General features: G+C 47.7%; 1 protein-coding gene across 1 annotated transcript in view; it reads right to left on the bottom strand.

The window, feature by feature from the left end:
• SPTBN5 (spectrin beta, non-erythrocytic 5) overlaps positions 1–20,389 on the bottom strand; it is a 2,284,272-nt gene that overhangs the window by 2,250,058 nt on the left and 13,825 nt on the right. The gene's annotated exons all lie outside the window — the stretch shown is intronic.

Here is a 20,389-nt window from a genome sequence, read left to right as displayed (position 1 = left end):
ATCCTTCAACATTCTACAACAGTAAACTATTTCTATGGCACTTAAACCATAAAGCATTCCTGGAAAAGTATTGTAAAGATGATATAGTCTTAAGTGCAATAAAATAATTCAGGTTCCCCAGCCCTTCTGCCCCCGCCAGCCCTCCACACACACACAGCATTCGACTCTCAGTCAACCAGACAAAAGATGAACAGATGTCTCCTGGGCTGCAATGTTTTCTGCTGGGTTGTAGTGGGCACTCATAGGGATAGCAGTTTACAAACATTTCTAGTTTTGGAGAACGTCAGAGCCCATACACATCTCACCATAACATGCCTCCGTTCTCTGTACGATGATAAATCCATTTCGGAACCTCTTTCCTTACATTTTATTTACGGTATTAGATATATTCCAGAATAATTTCCAAGAGCAATGGAACTTTATAGCCGAACACCTTTATAGTAGCAGAATCATCTTAAACAGGAGGCGCTATATTTATGTGTGCTTCATTGTGCATCACACATAGAAAGAGCAAAAAGCCATGAATGTTTGTTTATGTGCAGAAAGCCTTCCAGCACATAAACAATCATTAAAAAAATTACGATTTGCAACTTCAATGTGTGCTGCACAATACAGCACCATTAGAAGTTACACATTACCATTCTGAATCGTTTATGTGCAGGAAGGGACACTTTCCTGCACATGAACAATCACTCCCTCAACGCAGGCACTCTTACTTTATGGTGCAAGGGTGCCTGCATTGGTGCTAGGCAGCTGCCAGGCAGGGGTGAGCCATATTATTGTAAATAGGGTGCATCCCTGTGTTTCTAAAGGTACGGAGCGTGGCGTTAGCAATTGTGGAGCTAACCCGCGCTCACAGGATGGCCCCTTTAAGAGCATGGAACCCAACCCACCACAATCGGAATCCTGTTCGGTACTGCCTGGACTACCCACCAGTGGTGTGTCGGCTCTGATTCATTTTTCAAGGTCCCTGTTCTGTATTGAAAGATGTGCACCAACCGCCTACTTGGCGCTTGCTGCTCCAAAATCATTGCCTTCTCTACCCATGACGGACGCACACACAGGGCCCAGCACATAAAGGGTGTGTCACCTCTGTGAGGACAGATGTCACCCACCCTCTGTGCAGCTGTTCCACCCCTGACATTTTCCCTTTCGTCCTCCAGGCTCACTTGGTCTTTTACCTTTGTGGCTCATGTGTATGGTTTTCAGCGGTGCAATGTCCGCATCCAGGGGGGATTTTGAATTTGAATTTAAAGATATTTATATAGCGCACGTTTACCTAGCGGTTTCATGGCGCTGTGGGGTCAATTCAATTTCAAGTGCAGGCGCAGAGTTGGATCAAGTTGAGAAGGCCTGTGAGAACAGAAGCGTTTTCAGTCTCCCGCGGAACTCCATGTAAGACGCTGATGTTCGAATAGAAAGAGGTAAGGAGTTCCAAAAAGACGGGGCGAGAGCAGAGAACTTACAGCCTCCTGTCCTGCTTTTCTTAAAACGGGGCACCACCAGAAGAGATTGGGAAGAGGAGCGTTATTGCCTGCTAGGAATGTAATGATGGATGTTAGATTTAATAAAAGCCAGAGCTGTCCCGGCAAGAGCCTGGAAAGTCAGGCATCCAAGCTTAAACAGGGCTCTTTCTTTAATAGGGAGCCAATGTAAGGAGCAGAGAAAAGGGGTAATGTGCTGAGACCTAGGTAAGCTAAAAACCAAGCGGGCGGGTGATGCACACTGGCCTTCTTAGGTAAATTATGTCCAGTGACCTGTGGAACATGAGGTCCCTGTGTGTTTTTAAAATGAACCTGGATGGTTGTTCCGGTTGTGAACATCTGAGTGAGGGCGGGCAGAAGGCTGATCACGTGTATCTTTGGTACACTTGTGGTTAAAGCTACATTTAGATAACCACAAATCTCTTGTTAGTATATAAAAGTGAGTGCAAGTTGGGGGCTGAGTCCTGCTATCCCCACTTCTTCTCTTTCTCTTTAGAGGATAATAGGTTTCTTTCCAGACAAGGCCACTGGAGATTGGTTCGTAGACACAACACAGACAGTGCTTTTTGGGAAGCATGCAAGATGGCTCCATTCCCAGTATCCCCTCAGAAAAGAAAATCTGCTCCAACATGCTTGTTTGCGATTTCAAACTGCTTGAATGCACTGGTGCTGATTGGCATTATTTTCAGCCTGACTGCCAAGAAATATGAAAAGGAGCCATACCTGAGCTGGGAGCAAACCTATGTTTAAATAGACATGCATAGATCCTGCAGTGGTGCTTCCTGGAACTAGAGATGCTTCCTGTCCAATCACTGCTAGAACATAGCAGCGACCCTGCTGAAGCTCGGCTGGCCTGCCATGATGCTAGCCTGCCATGATGCTGGCTTGCCCTGATGCTGACCTGCTATGATACTGGCTTGCCCTGATACTGGCCTGTTGTGATGCTGGCCTGCCCTGAAGCGGCCTGCCCTGATGCTGACCTGCCCTGCGTGGAAGTCAACAGCCAGCCCAAAAACTTCCAAGATGCAGGCACAGAGCCTGGGCAGTCTCCTCTATCACGTAACAGAGTGATGAGGTGGGCTGTCCAAGAACCATCAACCAGCTGTCTACAAGGACAGTTGGCTTAGTAGTGAGTGTGCCTGGAGAGCAGTCTCTCTGTCTGTACCAGCATTTACTTGTTGCTTTACACACCTTTATGGGATGCAACCCACACTGGTCCTGCCCGGGTGGTCAACTGGCCTCCACCGACAAGCCTATCTCCACCCTAAGTGGCTTGAGTGGTGGAAGAAATGTCCCAAAGCCAAACTTGTGGGTCCCAGGATCCTACTCTGCAGTGCATACGTCAAGCACCTGGTTGACCTACCGGCTATTGGGATCCAGATAGCTTGAAGAGGTTCCAGTGTGAGTTTGTGAGGGAGCCCTTGAGCCTGTGGCCAAACACAGCAATAGCCACTTTGGGTCAGATCGCTGCCATCCCTTCCAGGATATTAAACCCAAAGTCTCTCGCATCACAAGATACCCATTCTCCATGGACTGGTTTCTCCGGTTCGCTGTCCCACAAATATTGACTGATAGGTCTGTTTCTCCTATGCTTTAATCTTGTTTTCTTCCCCATTGGTTGCCCCATTTGCTCTCAGCTTTATTTACAGCACCTTATCAGTGGAACTCAAAATGCCAGGCAATGTTTAAATATACAATGTATTCTGTCTTGCATAATCTTTAGTCTTATTTTCTCTACAACCCTTGTTGAAAGGGGTAACTTCTCAGTGCATTTGAGCCGGACAGCTGGGAATCCGACAAAGATGCCACTGACCACATATAGGGTTTAATCATCAAGAACCCACCACCCAAAAATGAACAGGGATTCTCATCCACAGAACAATGTTTTCTGTTAGAGTGTCAAACAACTGATCCAAAGACAAACTTATGGTGCCCACTTACAAAAGTGTGAAGGATTCAGGGGGCTCTGGCATTATCACTGTGTTTTCCCTCTTACCGGATCCTTATGTGTGTCTTTTGCTGCTCTGTAAGACTTTTGTGATTGGAGTCTCACGCCTCTGTATACACTGGACAGGCCCTTCACTCAGTGTGCAAGCCTGGTACTCTTGGCTTGGCTTGGCCTGAAGCCAGGCCACTTACCTGTCCCTGTGGTGGTGAATGTACAAGTGTTGTGCAGTGAGCTGAGTGTAAAGTTGGAGACTGTGTAGGGAGTGTGGGACAGCCCTGCTGTGTGATGAGTGTGTAAGGAGGGCCTCAGCTCTGTGGGCCTGCATATGGGCAGTGTAGTCAAGTGAACGTCAGTTTAATACTCACTTGCTATGTGTCTCGGTAACATTTGAAAGTTATTAAATATGTGGGAGTGTTTTGCTTTCTCCCTGCCCATCCTTTCATCTCCAAGGAGACATGCAGGCAGTGCAAAGTACATGTCTTTGTCTCAGTACAACAACCTTACTTGAGAGATTCTAATTTAATAACTGGATTTAAAAAGTGGAGGTATTTAGAACCTTACTTTGATTAATAATTCTGAGCCAGAAGGGCCATCATGTCATTAAGGTTTCTTTTGCCGGGCTAAGAGGTTTATCCAATTATCCAGTTTATCCGTGGAGAAGTGTGGCTCACTGGTTAGAGGAGGCAGACCTGGAAGCAGAGGTCAGGCCAGGACCAGGGTTCAATTCCTGGCTCGGCGGGGTCTTTAGTCCTACAATGTCCATGGACTCGACAATTCTCGCTCTGGTACCTACTCGATTCACGGGTTCACACTCTGTGACTCTGGGCAATAGCTTGCTTAATCTCCACAACGGCCCCTCGCGGCGGGATGCCTGGCTTTCACCTTGTGGATACCCTGCTGGGGTTATCTCACAGGGGAATACCAGGACGGGTTCCCTAAGCAAGCGCTTAGAAACCGCTTGGTGATTTGCGCTATATAAATTCCTGTACATTTACATTATATGCAGGTTACTTTGTGCTGGGCTGTACTGCCAAGGTCTGTGAGCTTCAGAGCGAGGGGAAGGATTGGAGGGGTGGGGCTAGTTCTCTTGAACTTGCTGGAGACACAAGTGTATTATAAGTACCTGTGAACACGGTGTTACCGTCTTGCACTGCTAGATTTCTAAAGGAAGAAAGACTTTATTTAATTCTCTGTATGAGACTTCACTGCTAAGTGGATTTCACACCCTGATTTGAGGGCCCGTTGGTGTACAGGAGGAGGCATCAGCTTAGGTGGGGTGAATCCAGATGTTGGGTTAAACTATGGATAAAGGAGAGTATAATTTTGCCACATTCAAACCATTATGACGTTTGCCCAAATCAGGGGGTATGGACCTTTGAGTCCTACGAAGGGCGAGTATAGTCTATCTGGTTAATGTAGGCCAGAAATGTCTCAATAGCATAACCAAGATATTGCATTAAGGCTGCAGCTCGGTTTATATTTGCATGTTGGTTTGAAGAATGCATGGCGCATACAGTGCAAGAGATAGCACAGATGCCTGTTGAGTTCTTACTGAGCACCGGCTTGTGGACGACCTCCGCTAACCAGGAAAGAACGCAAATCCTCTTTACAGGCAAATATACCAATTGGGAAGAGAGAAGGGAGACATCTCAGTGCTTGCCCCCAAATGTATCAACCAGTGAAAAGGAGCAGCTCTGTCCTTGCTGTCCTCCTAACTAAAGTTCTGAGAGCACACCAGCACCTGGGGAGGGACCAGGACCAGACAAGAAACCAAAAACAGGCCTGACAAGGATCTTCTCAGGAGACCGACACTGTAACAAACAACAGGGTGATGGATGAAATGCTTGGTAAAATTCTTGAATTAAACTCAGCCACTGGCAATCATTTGGGCCACATTCCAGTATATCATTGTTTGTCCACCATGATACTCTAAACATAAATGATGGGTTGGAATGCTACCTTAAGTCATTGTCTGTGGTTGAAACTATTTGCAAGTATTCCTTCTGTCACATGTTGTGTGATAAATGTAATGCCCTAAGTAGCCAAGGGTTTGACCCGAAATGGGCCCCTTGCTCACTCTGCCACTGGATCCAAGTTATACCTCATTGACAAGGACTAATAAGGCAGAAACCGACCTGGGGTTGATTGTGTTTCTTTCTGGAGTGGGCCTCGCCTAGAAGATAGGGATGGACTATCCCATGAGGAGCAAGGCCAGTTCTGATTTGCTTAAAGCGTGCCTCTGTCTTGAGTGGCACAGAGGGAAAGTTATGATGGGCTGGAATGCTTTGCAGAACAATGGCCAGTGGCTTGGACTATGCCCATGCATTCTTCTCATTCCCTTTTGTGTCATCACAGTCAGATTCCACCAAGGAATGGGCAATGTCACCTTTCGTGGTTGGGTTATGGCAACCCAATTGGGAAACAGCCTTTACGTGCTGTTTCCCCTTAAGCGCACCCACGCTTGCCTTAACCATGTATATGCCTTAACCACGCATAAGTGTGGTTAAGACACTGCACGGTGTAGATGCAGGAATGTGCGGGCACAGAAAGAGGAAGAATAGGGAGACGCTAGAGTTTTGGGGGCAGAGGGAAGGTAGTTTTTAGGGCTCTGGAGGTGAGGTTGTTTTCAGGGTTGGGGTTGTTTTATGGCTCAGGTTGTTTTAGGGGTTGGGTTGGTTTTAGGGCTCGGTGGGGGGTTGGGGTTGCTTTTAGGGCTCAGGGTTATTTTTAGGGCTCCATGGGGGTAAGGGTTGTTTATAGAGCTCTGGGTTGTTCTTAGGGGCTGGGGTGTGATCTTTACCAAACATAGCCCTTTACCAATCATGCCTGTAGGAGAGTAGGGTCTGCAATCCTATGGTCACCCCAGAGTTTTGCTTTTTGCTTCTCTGGTTTACGACTTTCCCTGGCTGTGGGCCTGCTAATCAGACCCACAGCCTAGCAGTTCTCTTTCTAAATTGACATCCATGTACTTTAGGTGCATTTACCAATTGGTATTGGGTCACTCTTGTAAGTCCTTGTACAGTGTACCATAGGTACCCAGGGCATAGGTGCACCCAAGGCCTACCAGGGGCTGCAGCATGTATTGTGCCACCCCTGGCTGGCCATCTAAACAGACACAACTGGCTGGTAACACAGCTGGGGCAAGGTGGTGTAATCACCCTTTGCTTTAGATATAGTATACCTATATCTAACCCTAAAATGGAAACAATATACTCCTATAAGTCACTCCTATGGATGGCCTTAACAATCCTGGATGCAGAGTGCTTGGAATTATGTGAGATGGTGCTCTAGCATGAGCTGCGCCTGTCTGCAGCTTTCGGAACCAAGTCCTTTAGCTGTTTCCATGATAACGCTATACCATATACTCTTAAGTGCATGATAATCCTCGCGGTTATTGCTAACTTTGGTATAGCATTATCAAAACATGTCGAGTAATGTGTCATACGAATTGGAATACTACCCCCTCGCCAGTTCTGGCTACGGGGGTAGCATTCCTCCCTTTTAAAGGGACACGCCATGTATGTAACTGTGAACTAAAGTTAACTCGAGTCTCAGCATCACAAAATGGATGCTGCCACCACAGACACAAGTCTGACCTCCTGCTGCTGGGAGTCCTTCCAGCGAGAGAGGCTTGGACAAAGGGTTTCCTGCCTTGGGAGGTGCTAGCACCACCCCAGACAGTATTTTGTGTATTGAGGTAGGATAGGCTGAAAGGAATGAGACATGCCTGGGGCACACAAGGTGTCCCTGTGCATACCCCGGTTCAAACCAGTTGCTGGGGCACTCCAGCCCCAGCTCTGGCGCGAAACCGGACAAAGGATAGGGGGTGTAACCAGCCCCCTTCCTGGTCCCACCCATGTAAATGTAAAATGTAAATTGATACTTGTATAGCGCACTACTCACCCGCAAGGGTCTGAAGGCGCTTGTACGAATACCGCTGTGGAACCCATCCTGGCTTTCCCTGTGAGGCGTCCACTCCTGGGCACCCCCAAGGTGGAGGCCAGGCATCCTTAGCGTTGTGGGGGTCGTGGTGGAGATTAAGCAAGCTATTGCCCATAGTTGCAGAGTGGGACCCATGATTGGAATAGGCACCGAGGCGAGAATTATCAGGTCCGTGGAATTTTGAGCCCAAGACCCGCTGAGGCGGGGAATTGAACCCTTGTCCTGGGCTAGACCTCTGCATCAGGGTCTGCCGCTCTAACCATTGAGCCACACTTCTCCATAGGAGGGACCTATTCATAGTACAGCCCCCTTTAGGAGAATAAAGGTAGGAGCTGGTCCCATTCCAAATTAGATTAATCCTGATTTGAAACTACAAAGAAGAAACTCTGGACTTCGACGTTCTGCTTCACAGAAGACTGAAGAAATCTCCCTTGTGGCCAAGGAGTGACCACCCTGCATCTGCAGGCACCATCAAGTGTCCTAGCGGTTCATTTTGTCGTCCTTCCTGCCGGAACCAGACTTTAGAGCCCAACGAGATCCGGACTTCCAGACCTCTCCGACCTCTACCTACATCTGCAGCACAGCTGAGATCCGTGGGTGCGACGAGACACGTGGGACCGGCCATCTTGGAGAAACTGCGCTTCGCTTCCAGCACGACTTCAGAGGCATCCTAGAGAAAGTGCTTTGGGGATTGAGAAGCCCCAGCCCCGAGCAGCTCCTGCACAGAAGATCAGCCCTCCAGCATCCACGAGATCTGCGAGGGGCCCTTTTGCTTGATTGCTGCTCGACTCGTTGTCTGGTCACTTGCCGGCTGGCTAGTGGCCTCCTAGACAACGATCCTTGAAATCCACACCACTGGTCTGGTTGCTCCAGACTGGCCCTTGCTTCCCTGCAAAGGAGAAGCACCCCGGACCCTCCTGGTCCGCACCAGACGCCTTTTCCACTCACCGCGTGGGTTGCTTTTGCCAAGGCCTGTTGACGCTGAATCCGGAACCAACACCGCCGACAGCGAGAACCTGCGTGGGACAGCTCGTGCCTCCATCCTGGTTGTCGAAGACACCTCCTGGTCCACGTGGCTGCAGAGTCAAGCGTCCACTCTTCACCTGATCGCGACGACAGCATCTGGTTCCTTCCTGGTTCCACTCCGGTCGCTTGCTAGTGACTTTGAACATTGTCCCCTCTGCTTTCAGGTCTTCATCTTCCTCGATCCACCCTTGGATCGCTCCGGACAGCTTCCTCCTGGTTGCCTGCAGCATCTTTCTTCAAGGCTCCATAGACTTCAACGCGGAAACCCGACACACTTTCACACCTATGCACCCGCAGCCCGCGAGTGAGGTAACGAGAGCATTTTGGTACTCAAGGGTAGATTGACTCTCCTAGGGTCCAGGTATCCAGTCGTTTTAGTCCTAGCTAGTCGGAACTGTCTTTTACTTACCTTTTCGTAATTTGTACTGTCCATTGACTTTGTCCCGCATCTCGCGTGTGAGTTCACACTCTGCACACGCGTCCCGTGGGCCTCCTGCTACTTACCTAAAGTTAGGGTAGTGTAGTCCCAGCGATCCTACAGCCTCTGGAAAGCTCCATTCCTTCTATCGATTTCCTTATACCATTTACTTAGTATATGGTTTGTCGTGCCCATAGGGCACCATTGTAATTTGTGCAACTTAACGTATTTTTCTTAAGAGTCTTGTCATGTGCTTAGCCCTCTGATCTCATAAAGAGTTCAGAGGTGTTTTGTTAGTAATAGATATCTTGTTTATTTTCATAACAACCTGTGTGGTGTCCTTTCATGTGGTATTCAAGGGGTTATATGTGGTAAAACAGCTGGCTTCACATGCCAAAAGAGTTTAGCCTAAGACTGCTTTGTCCATGCTACCATTAGGATAGCTGGTCTATAAGGTTGACTTACAACCAATCACCATAAGGGTTGTTTGGACTGATACAAGGTGATCACTAGAACTAGTGAGCATCATATATCAGGCCAACTTCTCACATTGGTGTGCAGCGGTTGGGATTTGAGCTTGCTGTTGTTTTTACCAAATATAATCTTGAGATATCATTTGAAAGATCACATAGGTACCATAGGTACATATAACAAAGCTTAGAAATACTCTGAGTTCTACTGAACCAACTGTTGTAGTAGAAAGGGAGTAGCACACCCTGACTACAACTCTTAGCAAGGGATCAGTAGGAAATCCCATAGTGTAGGTAAGTGCACCACTTACACCTCACTAGAAAGCATGTCTATCATAGGAGAGAACGCAGTGGCTCCCCCTGTGATTAGTGACCCTCCACAGGTCCTTTCCAGATAAGCAGCACTCAACTTCCAGGAGATGAGACAATTGTGTACCTCCAGGAAATTGAAACAGGGTTCTAACCCTCCCCTTCCTTTTCTGTTAGATCTCTTAGAGACATATGATGCTAGAAGGGCTTCTAGCCCAGGCCCCTCTAATCCAGCAGATGGAATCATGCCCCCCTTAGAAGGTGACCCTGAATCTAACCTCCCTGAAACAGAACATGTAGATGGTGAGGAAGATAGGCAACTCCTCTGATGGAGAGGTAGACAATGGCCAGGCTATAGTCAGCACACTTACCAGGGCCAACTTAAGCCTACATGGGGATGGAACTGGGGGAGCCCCAGACCTATCCACAAGCAGGCCTAACCTTGGGAATAGATGAGTTAGGTCTCACTCCATAGGCTCTAACAGATCTATTCACTCCCATGTCTCTCAGCCATCTTATCAGAGAGGGATGACATCCCCTCAGAGAAGAGAACATGAAGCAAAGATTAAGGAAGTGAGTCTGAGGATCCAAAGGGAAGAACTTGCCCTTGCCAAAGAGAAACTTGCCTTTGCCAGAGAGCAGAAATTGAGTGGGTTAGGACCCACTGGTGGCAGCATTATCCCTAGAGATAAAGACAGGAGTTTTGATACTAGACACCTGAGTAAAATAGTGCCCGCCTATAAAGTAGGAGATGACATCCACAAATGGATGACTGCTCTGGAGAGGGCCTGCACAGTACAGCAGGTACCCCAGAGTCAGTGGGCAGCTATCTTGTGGCTCTCCTTTGAAGGTAAAGGTAGAGATAAGCTCCTCACTGTTAGAGCTGAGGATGCTAATGATTACCAAGTCCTGAAAAATGCACTTATTGATGGGTTTGGCTTAACAACTGAACAGTACAGGTTGATGTTCAGAGACACCCAGAAAACTCAGTCTCAGGATTGGACTAACTTTGTTGATTGTGCCACTAAGGCTTTGGAAGGCTGGTAAATGGGAAGTAAAGTTACTGATTAGACAGGATTGTATAATCTAATTATGAGAGAACAAGTCTTAAATAATTGTCAGAACCAGTTGTTGCATCAGCACTTGATTGACTCAGATCTGACCTCTCCCCAAGAATTGGGAAAGAAGGCAGACAGATGGGTCAGGACAAGGGTCAAGCAGCAGAACTTGAACCAGGGTGGTGGCCAGAAGAAAGCAGACCAAAAGGGTAATCAGAATCAGCAAAATGACCAGAAGTCTTCAACAGGGCCCCAACAATCTAAGGAGGGTGGGTCCCAGAAGAAGAAGACTGATGTTCCAAGAAAACCATGGTGCCAATACTGTAAAAGTAAGACTCACTGGTTTAGTGAGTGTACCAAGAAAGGCACAGCTCCTACCACTACTGCCCCTAAGGCACCTGCACTCCCTAGTACAGTTAGTAGTGGTAGTGCACCCCCCAAGGCTATAGTTGGGTTAACCCTGGGAACTGAGGTGGGTTCTGACTTAGCCAGAATACCTACTCAGGCTGTTCTTGTTTGTAGTGGGGACATGGATATGACCCCTACTGTAAGTCCCAGTACTCTGGGCAAATACAGACAGACGCCTTTAATCAATGGAAAAATGGCTCAGGCCTACAGGGACACTTGTGCCAGTGTCACTATGGTGACACCAAACTTTGTGGACCCTGACCAGGTAATACTAGGTTCAGACTACCTAGAGACCAATGCTAGCAATGTCACTACCAATCACAGTATGGCAGTTGTTAACTTTTCCTGGGGAGGGGTAACTGGCCTCAAAAGGGTTGTAGTTAGTTCAGACCTCCCAGTGGACTGTCTTTTGGACAATGATTTGGAATCCTCCTTATGGTCAGAAGTGGAGCATAGGACTCATGTGTAAATGTTAGGTTTGTCAACACATGTCCTTGCTGTGACTAGGTCACAGGCCAAGAAATGCCCAGCTAAACAAGTGCTGGATCCTGGAACAATGGACCAGACACTACCCAAGAGAAAGAGCAGTAGGGTTAAGGCAGTGCCTTCCCCCCTGCCTCAAGGTGAGGATCAGCCCTCTCAGGAGGCTGACCCAAAGACCCCAGAAGGAACTGTCCTAGAGGAGCTTGAACCTGATCAGGTTGAGTTTCTTGGGTCAGGGGGACCTTCCAGGGCAGACTTGAGGCAGGCTCAGTTAGACTGTTCCTCTCTTGAACCCCTCAGACAGCAGGCTGCTGCTGAGGCTGCAGGGAATGCTACAGGTACCCACAAGGTGTACTGGGATGATGGACTCCTATACTCTGGGGCAAGAGACCCCAAGCCTGGTGCTACCAGGAGGCTGGTCATCCCCTTGTCTCTGAGAGGTTTCCTTCTTACCTTAGCCCATGAGATTCCCCTTGCAGGTCATTTAGGCCAGAACAAGACTTGGGACAGGCTTGTCCCTCACTTTCACTGGCCTCATATGTCTGAAGACACCAAAGAGTTTTGTCGCTCATGTGTCACCTGTCAAGCCAGTGGCAAATCAGGTGGCACAACAAAGGCCCCCCTCATACCACTACCTGTGGTGGGGGTACCCTTTGAAAGAGTGGGGATAGACATTGTTGGACCAATGGACCCCCCAACAGCATCTGGGCACAGATGTATACTGGTGGTAGTGGATCATGCCACCAGGTATCCAGAAGCTATACCCCTTAGGACCACTACAGCTCCTGTGGTGGCCAGGGCCCTGCTTGGAGTTTTCTCCAGAGTGGGGTTCCCTAAGGAGGTTGTCTCTGACAGAGGTGCAAACTTCATGTAAGGATACTTGACTGCAATGTGGAACTAGTGTGGTGTAAATTACAAATTCACCACCCCCTATCATCCACAGTGCAATGGGCTTGTGGAGAGATTCAACAAGACCCTAAAAGGGATGATAAAAGGGTTACCTGAAAAGCTTAGGCGAAGATGAGACATGCTTTTACCCTGCCTTCTGTTTGCTTACAGAGAGGTCCCACAGAAGGGGGTTGGCTACAGCCCTTTTGAGCTTCTATTTGGGCATCCTGTAAGAGGACCCCTATGTCTTGTGAAGGGAGGATGGGAGTTACCTCTCAAAAGCCTAAACTTGACATAGTGGACTATGTACTTGGTCTCTAGTCCAGGATGGCAGAGTACATGGAGAAGGCATCCAAAAACCTTGAGGCCAGCCAAGAACTTCAAAAAGCTTGGCATGACCAAAAGGCTGTCCTTACTGTTTACCAGCCTGGGCAGAAGGTGTGGGTGTTGGAGCCAGTGGCCCCAGCAGCTCTCCAAGACAAATGGTCAGGACCCCATACCATCATTGAACAGAAGGGAGAGGTCACCTACCTGGTGGACCTTGGAACTCCCAGGAGCCCTCACAGAGTACTTCATGTGAACAGGCTCAAGGCATTTGTTGACAGGGAGGACATGGGCTTGCTCATGGCCACAGATGAGGGACAGGAGGAAGAAAGTGACCCTCTCCCAGACCTGCTCACTCAGAACCCTGATGATGGATCAGTAGATGGTGTGGTCTTTTCTGACAGCCTCTCTGAGCATCAGCGAAAGGATTGCAAACAGGTTCTTCAATCCTTTAGACAAATGTTCTCTCTGACACCCAGTCAGAGAAACTGGTGCACCCATGAGGTGGACACTGGTGACAGTCTGCCTATAAAGAGTAAAATCTACAGGCAACCTGACCATGTGCATTAAGAAAGAAGTACAAAAGATGTTGGAATTGGGAGTCATTGAACCCTCAGAGAGCCCCTGGGCTAGTCCTGTAGTTTTAGTGCCAAAACCTCACACCCAGGATGGTAAGAGAGAGATGAGGTTTTGTGTAGACTACAGGAGTCTCAATGCTATCACTAAGACAGATGCCCATCCAATACCTAGGGCAGATGAACTCATAGATAAATTGGCTTCTGCCAAATTCTTGAGTACATTTGACCTGACAGCTGGTTATTGGCAAATCAGGTTAGCTGAGGATGCCAAGGCCAAAACAGCATTTTCTATCCCAGGAGGTTATGACCAATTTGTGGTGATGCCCTTTGGTTTGAAAAATGAACCTGCCGCTTTTCAAAGGTTGGTGAACCAAGTTCTCACTGGGTTTGAGGACTTTTGTGCAGCATATCTAGATGATATTGCTCTCTTCAGCTCCACCTGGGAGGATCACCTGATCCACCTGAGGAAAGTTTTGGAGGCCCTGCAGAAGGCAGGCCTCACTATCAAGGCTACCAAGTGCCAGATAGGGCAGAGTCAGGTTGTGTACCTGGGCCACCTTGTAGGTGGAGGTCAGGTTCAACCATTGGAGAGCAAAATACAGGCCATAAAGGACTGGGCTCCTCCAACCACCCAGACACAGGTCAGAGCTTTCTTGGGCCTGTCTGGTTACTATAGGAAATTTGTCAGGAATTATGGGACCATTGTGACCCCACTTAATGACCTGACAAGCAAGAAAATGCCAAAGAAAGTTCAGTGGACAGTTAGGTGTCAAAAGGCATTCGATGACCTGAAGCAGGCCATGTGTACTGCACCTATTCTCAAGAGTCCAGACTACTCCAAAACTTTCATTGTCCAAACAGATGCTTCTGAGTTGGGTGTGGGAGCTGTTCTATCTCAACTGAATAATGATGGTCATGACCAGCCCATTGCTTTTATAAGCAGAAGGCTGACCCCTAGAGAGAAACATTGGTCAGCTATTGAGAGGGAGGCCTTTGCTGTGGTTTGGGCCCTGAAGAAGTTGAGGCCATACTTCTTTGGAACTCACTTCAAGATTCAGACAGACCATAAGCCCCTCTTGTGGCTAAATCAAATGAAGGGTGAAAACCCCAAACTTCTTAGGTGGTCCATTTCCCTACAGGGGATGGACTTTACAGTGGAGCACAGACCAGGGACTGACCATGGCAATGCAGATGGTCTCTCCAGGTATTTCCACTTATAACAAGAAGACTCACCTGGTCAAGGTTAGTTTAATGTCCCTAAGTTTGGGGTGGGGGGGGGTTATTTACCCCAGATTTTTGCTTCACTGGTTTACGACTTTCCCTGGCTGTGGGCCTGCTAATCAGACCCACAGCCTAGCTGTTCTCTCTCTAAATTGACATCCATGTACTTTAGGTGCATTTACCAATTGGTATTGGGTCACTCTTGTAAGTCCTTGTACAGTGTATCATAGGTACCCAGGGCATAGGTACACCCAAGGCCTACCAGGGGCTGCAGCATGTATTGTGAACCCTCTGGCTGGCCATCTAAACAGACACAACTGGCTGGTAACACAGCTGGGGCAAGAGGTGTAATCACCCTTTGCTTTAGATATAGTATACCTATATCTAACCCTAAAATGGACACATATACTCCTATAAGTCACTCCTATGGCAGGCCTTAACAATCCTGGAGGCAGAGTGCTTGGAATTATGTGAGATGGTGCTCTAGCATGAGCTGAGCCTGTCTGCAGCTTTCGGAACCAAGTCCTTTAGCTGTTTCCATGATAACACTATACCATATACTCTTAAGTGCATTATAATCCTCGCGGTTATTGCTAACTTTGGCATATCATTATCAAAACATGTCGAGTAAGGTGTCATACAAATTGGAATACTACCCCCTCGCCAGTTCTGGCGACGGGGGTAGCATTCCACCCTTTTAGAGGGACACGACATGTATGTAACTGTGAACCCCGATTAAAGTTAACTCGAGTCTCAGCATCACAAAATGGATGCTGCCACCACAGACACAAGTCTGACCTCCTGCTACTGAGATTCCTTCCAGCGAGGGAGGCTTGGACAAAGGGTTTCCTGCCTTGGGAGGTGCTAGCACCACCCCAGACATGATTTTGTGTATTGAGGTAGGACAGGCTGAAAGGAATGAGAAATGCCTGGGGCAAACAAGGTGTCCCTGTGCATACCCCAGTTCAAACCAGTTGCTGGGGCACTCCGGCCCCAGCTCTGGCGCAAAACCGGACAAAGGATAGGGGGTGTAACCACCCCCCTTCCTGGTCCCACCCATAGGAGGGACCTAGTCATAGTACAGCCCTCTTTAGGAGAATAAAGGTAGGAGCCGGTCCCATTCCAAATTAGATTAATCCTGATTTGAAACTACAAAGAAGAAACTCTGGACTTCGACGGTCTTGCTCCACAGAAGACTGAAGAAATCTCCCTTGTGGCCAAGGAGTGACCACCCTGCATCTGCAGGCACCATCAAGCGTCCTAGCGGTTCACTTTGTCGTCCTTCCTGCCGGAACCAGACTTCAGAGCCCGATGAGATCCGGACTTCCAGACCTCTCCGACCTCTACCTACATCTGCAGCACAGCTGAGATCCGTGGGTGCGACGAGACACGTAGGACCGGCCATCTTGGAGAAACTGCACTTCGCTTCGCTTCCAGCACAACTTCAGAGGCATCCTCGAGAAAGTGCTTTGGGGATTGAGAAGCCCCAGCCCCAGCCCCAGCCCCCAGCAGCTCCTGCACAGAAGATCAGCCCTCCAGCATCCACGAGATCTGCGTGGGGCCCTTTTGCTTGATTGCCGCTCGACGCGTTGTCTGGTCACTTGCCGGCTGGCTAGTGGCCTCCTAGACAACGATCCTTGAAATCCACACTGCTGGTCTGGTTGCTCCAGACTGACCCTCGCTTCCCTGCAAAGGAGAAGCACCCGGACCCTCCTGGTCCGCACCAGACGCCTTTTCCACTCACCGCGAGGGTGGCTTTTGCCAAGGCCTGTTGACGCCGAATCCAGAACCAACACCGCCGACAGCGAGAACCTGCGTGGGACAGCTCGTGCCTCCATCCTGGTCGTCGAAGACACCTCCTGGTCCACGTGGCTGTAGAGTCAAGCGTCCACTCTTCACCTGATCACGACGACAGCATCTGGTTCCTTCCTGGTTCCACTCCGGTCGCTGGCTAGTGACTTTGAACATTGTCCCCTCTGCTTTCAGGTCTTCATCTTCCTCGATCCACCCTTGGATCGCTCCGGACAGCTTCCTCCTGGTTGCCTGCAGCATCTTTCTTCAAGGCTCCATAGACTTCAACGCGGAAACCCGACACACTTTCACACCTATGCACCCGCAGCCCGCGAGTGAGGTAACGAGAGCATTTCGGTGCTCAAGAGTAGATTGACTCTCCTAGTGTCCAGGTATCCAGTCGTTTTAGTCCTAGCTAGTCGGAACTGTCTTTTACTTACCTTTTCGTAATTTGTACTGTCCATTGACTTTGTCCCGCATCTCGCGTGTGAGTTCACACTCTGCACACGCGTCCAGTGGGCCTCCTGCTACTTACCTAAAGTTAGGGTAGTGTAGTCCCAGCGATCCTACAGCCTCTGGACAGCTCCATTCCTTCTATCGATTTCCTTATACCATTTACTTAGTATATGGTTTGTCGTGCCCCTAGGGCACCATTCTAATTTGTGCAACTTAACGTATTTTTCTTAAGAGTCTTGTCATGTGCTTAGCCCTCTGATCTCATAAAGAGTTCAGAGGTGTTTTGTTAGTAATAAATATCTTGTTTATTTTCATAACAACCTGTGTGGTGTCCTTTCATGTGGTATTCAAGGGGTTATATGTGGTAAAACAGCTGGCTTCACATGCCAAAAGAGTTTAGCCTAAGACTGCTTTGTCCATGCTACCATTAGGATAGCTGGTCTATAAGGTTGACTTACAACCAATCACCATAAGGGTTGTTTGGACTGATACAAGGTGATCACTAGAACTAGTGAGCATCATATATCAGGCCAACTTCTCACAATGCCTTTACCAAAAAATTGCGTGGTAAAGGAATGCGCTGTTTAGACGCATTCATTGTTCGTGTAGCGTTGTAGAGGCACACATGGTTTAGCCATGCTTCTTCTGTCATACATCCTCCCAATTAGCCACTGGGAAATTGCATGAGTGGCAGAATGGCATGTTCAGCTCTGGCAAGTAGTAGACTCACCGAAGGCTCCTCCGCTATGGCAGAGGAGTGTCGCCACTCCCTGCGTGCGTGCCACTCAGCAGACAGAAACTGGAAAAATAAAATGATCATAAAACCATTTGATTATCATTTTATTTTTCTTTCTTCTGCAGTCAGCCAAGTCTGGGCGGGCCATGAGGAGTTCAGGGGAGTAGTGCACACTATAAAGTGCGCATGAGGGCTTTTCTGGCTGTTTAATGCTGTCCAAACCGTCATGCGCACTTTTATCTTTCTCCACCAGACCTGTGTTATACAACTGTGAGGAGGAGAGGCACAGGCTCCTAGGCCCCGAGCGAGCGTTAAACAAGCCCGCTCAGATCCATCACAGCGCTGCTCTCATGAGACCAGGGTCTAGATTGGCGACTAGGAGCCTGCACAGTGTGGAGGGACCCCGAGGAGAAGAATCCCGAGACGGCGGCCAGCAGCAGCAGGTAAGTGGTTTTTAATGAATTTATTATATTCCTTCTATCCCCACACCTCCCACATCCCTCCCCACCCTACCACTTGTTAAGAAAGCGAGCCGCTACTGATTTGACTGTCTCATATCCAAAGAGTGAGTTCCTTACTCACTGGACTTACTCCTCACTCAGTATAGATTTCATAGATAGTTCTCACCTGAAAAAAATTGTTCTGCACAGCTGTCTCTCACTTGCGACAAACAATTAAGCTGCCTTTCATTTTGTGCACTCAGGAGCATATTTACGTCCCTATCACCACAGGAACGTCATTTTCAATATCGTTCCTGTGGTGATAGGGGCTTCGACTTATTTACAAGGCGGCGTTAAGCCACTTATTGTGACTTAACCCTGCCTTGTAAATAAGGCACCCTTTCATGTTATAGCCTGAAAGAGGTGAGAAATGGGTGTTGCAGTGGGCGTTCAATCGAAACACCCATTGATTGTGACGCTGCCCCATATTTGCAAGGGCGGCATAAATAGGAGGCAGCGCCAAAATTAAGACCAAGAAAAACCTGGTCTTAACATGGCGAAACGAGGAGAAATGCTTTCTTTTTTTCTCTGCAAAACGCAATGAATGCCATGAATGATTGTTGAGGTGCAGGAAATTGTCCCTTCCTGCACATAAACAATCATTACAATGCAGCACATATAGAAGTTACAAATCGCTGTTGTGATTGTTTATTTGCAGGAATGAACACCTTCCTGCACATAAACAATCATTCCCTCAACATAGGCATCCTTGCACCATGGTGCAAGGGTGCCTGCATTGGCACAAGGCAGCTTACGTTAGCGCCAGCACTAGGGAAAATGCAGTGGGGCGCCATATCTTTGTAAATATTGTGCATCCCTGCGTTTTCAGAATTGGGGAGCGTGACGTTAGCACTTTGTGCTTAATGCCACACTCCACCATTCCCTTGTAAATATGCCCCTCAATGTCTTGCTTGCGCTGACAGCAACATTTTCCCTCAACTGTGCACCTATTTTTTTCACTTTCAACCATTCTGCACAACAACCGTGCTGCTGTACAACATGGCTAAAAACACTTTGACAAAGCCAATAAGCCTCTCCTAAGCGAGACCCGTTGGCTTTACAAATGCTTTTTGGCACATCTTGCTGTCAGAGACACAGCAGCCATGTCGAAAATCAGTCCTGGCTGAAGTCACAATATTTCACTCATTTTGGCAGACAGCCAATGTCTGCAGAGTTTTCCAGTAATGTCATGTGAAAATGATGACTTGCACGGGGTGTGACTTGTTCACTTCCTGGTTAGCATTGCAATCAGGGGTTATTAAAGTCTGTCAGTGAACTTAAAGTACAAAATGAGATAAACGACAGGGGCTCAGTATTATATTGCACTGAATCATTTCTAAGATCTGAAGAAATGTTTTAACAACTTTATCCGTGATCAGAGTTCTAGGAGCATGCTTTGTTTGATTATGCTGCAGATAATATCACCCACACTTATCAACAAGCATTTGCAATGCAATCGGTCTCGCCTTTGGGACCTTATATGTATTTAGCTATGCAGCACATTAGCCTGGGTGTTGAAACATCTACTGTTCTTTAACATGGAGGGAAAGTTAGCACCAAACTGCGTGACACACCAGGTATGGGAACACATGGAGAAAAATATTGCCTTTCAGCGGGGAATGGTATAGTCTAAAGCTCTGTTTTTAATATAAAATCAGGGCCTTCTGTGGTCATATCACTGAAAATGCAATATTTGGAAACATTATTATTGTCTACGGGTGCTCGTGGAAGACAATTTCTATGGACTGGAATCTAGAAAATGCTAAAGTGATTCTGGTATTTTACTGACCTCTGCTGGTCGTTTTCTATCAAGAAAGTTAAATAGAGGCAGTTGCCAGAAACATTTGAAAAAGAAAGTCCCTCAGCAGAAAGCAATTCTGGTATTTTACTGACCTCTACTGGTCGTTTTCTATCAAGACAGTTAAATAGAGCCAGTTGAACAAGCAGAAAGCAATTCTGGTATTTTACTGATCTCTACTGGTCGTTTTTTTTCAAGAAAGTTAAATGGAAGCAGTTGAACAGAAAAAAAGTCCCTAAGCGGAAGCAGACAAGTCATAGGGCTGATCTCCAGAGCCCACAAATTACATACACATATAAGTATGTACTAAAGTATATACTAAAGTATGTACAAGAGGTCTCGAATGCTCGACCTAAAAACGTGATTAAATGAATCAGTACCCTTTAAGGCAAGAAGTAAAGAACATATTTTAACCCATGAATAACGCACGGAAGCGCAATAACACGTGTAGGATTTTGGAACCATTTTCAAGCATGATATCTTCAGAAAACAATACCTGACTAGTAAGCCACCTTTGGTCTGAATTCAACAGCTCGCCGTGGATCTTATTT

Source organism: Lissotriton vulgaris, chromosome 9 (genome assembly GCF_964263255.1).
Source record: "Lissotriton vulgaris chromosome 9, aLisVul1.2, whole genome shotgun sequence".
NCBI lineage: Eukaryota > Metazoa > Chordata > Amphibia > Caudata > Salamandridae > Lissotriton > Lissotriton vulgaris.
This window is presented reverse-complemented; position numbering and strand designations above follow the sequence as displayed.